Here is a 4737-nt window from a genome sequence, read left to right as displayed (position 1 = left end):
TGATTTGATTGTCACAAATATTTTAGTACAATTAATAAGGAATATTGCATATTTGAATTTTTGTTTTTATATGAATATATGATTTTGATTTCACTGCTGACATGCAGTTGCATATGTATTTTCGTCAATATTAGGCATAGCACCAAAAGTTCTTCATCTTCAATGGACATAGCACCAATCACCATGTGTAATATCGGCCATGGCAGAAGAAGTCAAAAACTTGTGTGCGGTTGGGCTCGTAATATACGTGTAGTTTCCAAGAGTAAGTCAAAATTATGATATTATTTTTTTTAGAGATCATGTAGAAAAAGAAGGCTTGACAATCAATTTTAAAAGGAAAAGTTTGCCGGTGGACAAGGAAATTAAGAGAATCACAAAACGAAGGAAAATTTTGAAAAGGAAAGATAAAAAAAAAATCAAATAAAAAAGGTGCTTATTCGCCGGTAATCGGACACCACTGGTGTCACACTGAGCGGAAGTAAATAGTCCAAAGAAATAAATAACTGGCCAACACTTATTCCCCGGAAACGATCCTGCTAGGTAGAATAGGACTTTCCGAGACACTGCTAGAAACCCTCAGGCTAAACGTATAATGGAAGCTTATGAGAATGAAAATATGCAATTGCAGAGTGAACCTTACAAAAAAAAATTCAGTTTAGAGTTCAAACAATTCTAAGGCAATAGAAAACCCACGCATGCATACAATTAATGTGAAAACAAATGTTTTAGCTGATTTAAATCTCGCCGTCCCACATTTCGTCTAGAGATTTAATGGGACCTTTCTCGGAGATATAAACCTCACCACCGACGGTTCTGCACTGAGGAATCTCTGCTGAGATTCTATGTGTCTCTTCCTCTGTTAACGACCAATCGAATATTTTGAGATTTTCCTCTAATCTTTTTTTGTAAAGCTCTTCACCACCATGCTCACTCCTCCCTCATATGCCCATCTCATACTCACCTGCCAACAATCATATTCATATTTTTAACCAATCTGAATATAAAAACAAAAAAGAGGGTTTGAAAACTCTGCATCTCCTTATGGTTCATGATGTGGTTGATGGATTCATCTAATGCTTTTGTTTGTGAAGATTTTTGTCACAAGTAACTACTTTCACACTATTCAAAAGTGGAGATGTTTCATTATGTAGCATCTTTGAGACTTCAGAGTAGTACCTGTGCCACGGTTTTTCCCTTGGCCTCAGCAATTTCTTTAAGAATATTAGACTCCATGATTTTGTGACTTCCCCAAAAGGCTACTCTTGATCCCAACACAGAGTAAGCTATCAAAGCAATGCCCTTCGACTTACAAAGCTCCACCTAACTCACACATTTGTCGATAAACAAAAATATCTCAAATGGTTTCAGTGAATCCCATCAATTCTAACAAAACAATCCCATCAATTCTAACAAAACAAAAGCTAAAATTGTTGTATGATTTATTCTAAGTTCTTTTGAAGAACACATGATGAATATTGAGGAGTGAGCAGGTGGGTTTTACTTGATTGACGCTAGGCGGGATTGTGGCGATAGAAAGGATGTGTTGAAGCTTCTTGCAGGAGAAGTTGCTCACTCCTATACACTTTGCAAGACCGAGTCTCTTGCATTCCTCCAGTTCGGACCAAACTGCTGTATAATCCATTGGCAGAAAATCATCTTCTTCAATGGGGAACTTGTATTTCCCAGGCTTTGAGCTAACCGGCCAATGAATCAGGTAAAGATCAAGATAATCTAGCTTAAGTTTTCTGCAAACCAAACATACATTATTAAGTAAAATCAGAGGCAAAGATTCCAAGCTAAGACCACGACGGACGAACACTAGGACGAACGGGGTCACTAAATTTCGATTTTCCTTAAAGTAAACAGTTCCAACAAACCACGTGCTAGTGGTCGGGTGGTAGCCTTGGTTTTAAATGGCGACCGCTTTGAACGCCATGGCGAACCTTCAACGGGAAGGCCTTCTGATAGAAGGACTTGATGAAATTCCGGATTCTGCTGAGGTACCTCTTGTTATTTTCTTCAAAAAATTTCAGACACATTTGGCTTTTCATTACACAACTGTAGCCACCTCGTCTTATTCTCTAGAATGAATCTGCTTTTTGTTGTTATGCAATCTAACACACTCTCCTGCTGACTTCAGGAACCTGCCATACCAAAAAAGACGCTCTTTGTGGGCCGTTTCTCTCCCCAAAATAAACCAAAAGATATGTTAGTAGCACCTTTAATTTCCTTTTTTCTATCTCTGGAAAAGTTTTTGCTGACTGATATCTTATCCTGACAGCATCGATTTCTTCAAAGATGTTGGACAAGTTGTTGGTGTTCGACTTATGCTAAACCACAAGGGCGGCCGTGTGGACAAACGTGTGGGCAGGCGTGTGGAAAATCGTCTGGGTTTAGGCTTTGTTGAATTTGCTTCTTCTGACGAAGCTAAGAAGGTGAGAGGAGTTTATAGTAATATGATTAAAAGTATTTTTAGCATCTACTTATGATGAAATCATGCTAGGCGCTGAAAATGAAGACCGGTGAATATTGGAGCCGTAACAAGGTTTTTCTTAAAGTGGCAGCTACATCCCTTCCACCCAAGTAAATTGATTTATGTTTATGTAACTTTCTGCTGCCACTACACAAGTTTAACGCTATTTTTTTTTTCTTGTTTATCAGGTATTGCGTAGATCACAATGTGTGGTAAGGGTTTTAACTATTTGTTATCAATGGCATACATTGAAATTTCACAAGGTTTTCTGATATTCCAGGTACGAAGACTACCTTCAACGGGAAGGCCTTCTGATAGAAGGACTTGATGAAATTCCGGATTCTGCTGAGGTACCTCTTGTTATTTTCTTCAAAAAATTTCAGACACATTTGGCTTTTCATTACACAACTGTAGCCACCTCGTCTTATTCTCTAGAATGAATCTGCTTTTTGTTGTTATGCAATCTAACACACTCTCCTGCTGACTTCAGGAACCTGCCATACCAAAAAAGACGCTCTTTGTGGGCCGTTTCTCTCCCCAATCTAATCCAAGAGATATGTTAGTAGCACCTTTAATCTTGGTTTTAAATGGCGACCGCTTTGAACGCCATGGCGAGTGGCGACCTGTGGCGATCTCCAAAACGCCAGAACCCCTCATGGCCATGCGACTGCGAGGTACACATGTCGACCGCCTTTGCTCGCTTTTCTTATTTACTGGGTGTCGACCATAGCGTCGCTTCGTTGTTGAGAAACAAACCAAGTTGGTTTAACAGAATTTTGGTTTCTAAATCCACAATGGTTAAGTAAAATAGTACTATACCCTAAATATACTAAACAGAAAGCCCTAATCCATCTAAAACCCTAATTACTTCAACAATAGTACTATATAATAGTAACATGACCCTATCGTTTTTCTTAAGTTCTTGCTTTCTCTGCTAGATACACGGGCAGTAACTCTTCTTTATTTATGCAAATCTCTCTTTGACATAGGGTTCATAGGATTTTAAGTTAATGTTCATTACGTATATCATTTTTTTGTTATCTTGTTTTGTTTTAGATTTCGGGTTTTGCTTTGAATTGGTGTTTTGCTTTGGTATTATGCTTTGAATATGTGTTTTCATTTGGTGTTTTATGTTTTCTACATTTATTTTATCAATGAATAAGGTGTTTTGGTTTCTGAAATATATGCTTTAGGGGTAGAAGCTGAATGTAATTTGGCTTTTGGATACACATGGCGATCGCCATAAAAAGCCATGGCGTGTGGCGAGTGTCGACCCTCCTAACGCCAAGAGTCGCCATTACAGTCAGGTGGTAGCATGGCATTCCAGTGTCGCTAAGCGAGCTGAGTTTGAATCCGACTACACTCAGATATCCCTAACACGTGGCCACCGGTGATTTAACATTCCTTCGCCGGGGAACGATTTACCGTTTTTTTTTTTGAAACAGTTCCAATACTTTGATTTTTTAAAGAAAAATTAGCTCGCACTCTACAGAAATGCCCTCAACTAATTCAAAATTTATGATAATACACTTTAATAGTTTTCCTAGATCTGCCACTGGCTAAGACAATCTTATCCAACCCACATTCAGCCAGCCATGAAGCGCTTAGTTCTTCATTACATTAACTTAATTACAAGTCAACACATGTTTCAGACAGTGAGATAATCAGTACTTCTTCTAGTCCTCCAAAGATCATGGAAGCTAGTCCATTCATGTGAAATCATTATACATCATAAAAGTGTTATAAATCTTACTTCAAACTCCGTTGAATCGCCGGTACGACGAGTCCGCCATGAGCATCGGTGCACCAGAGTTTGGAAGTGATGAAGAGTTCGGATCGAGATCCGACCAAGCCGAGGGAAACCGCCTCAGCTAGAGCTTCACCGAGAGACTCCCCGTCAGATACCTTGGAGATGTGTCGAAGTGGCGATAACCGAGTCTAATGGCATCCAGGACCGTCTGTTTGAGCAACAACGGTTTCGGCGGTGGAGAGCGGCAGTTCCGAAACCTAGGACCGGCATCAGCTGATGATCAGATCCGATTGCGAGGTGGGGGGGCTGGGACTGTGATCAGAGACATTAGTGTTAGATTTACTCTTTATGATTCATCAATATGAATCCTTTAACTATATGATCTTTGATTGAATAGACATAAGCAGAAGAGGATTACCTGATGTATCCATAGCTATGATCTGAAGTTAGCAAATGGATATTTCAAAGCAAATCCTATCACCTATGTAACTTTATTTCTCTATTGATACATAGG

The 4737-nt window shown here is 39.1% G+C and overlaps 1 pseudogene; it reads right to left on the bottom strand.

The window, feature by feature from the left end:
• Nucleotides 1–694: 694 nt before the first annotated feature.
• LOC106340323 lies at nt 695–4493 on the bottom strand (annotated as a pseudogene).
• Nucleotides 4494–4737: the final 244 nt, after the last annotated feature.

Source organism: Brassica oleracea, chromosome C4 (assembly GCF_000695525.1).
Source record: "Brassica oleracea var. oleracea cultivar TO1000 chromosome C4, BOL, whole genome shotgun sequence".
In the NCBI taxonomy this organism is placed as follows: domain Eukaryota; kingdom Viridiplantae; phylum Streptophyta; class Magnoliopsida; order Brassicales; family Brassicaceae; genus Brassica; species Brassica oleracea.
Note: the sequence above shows the minus strand (reverse complement) of the source record. Positions and strands in the feature narration are given on the sequence as shown.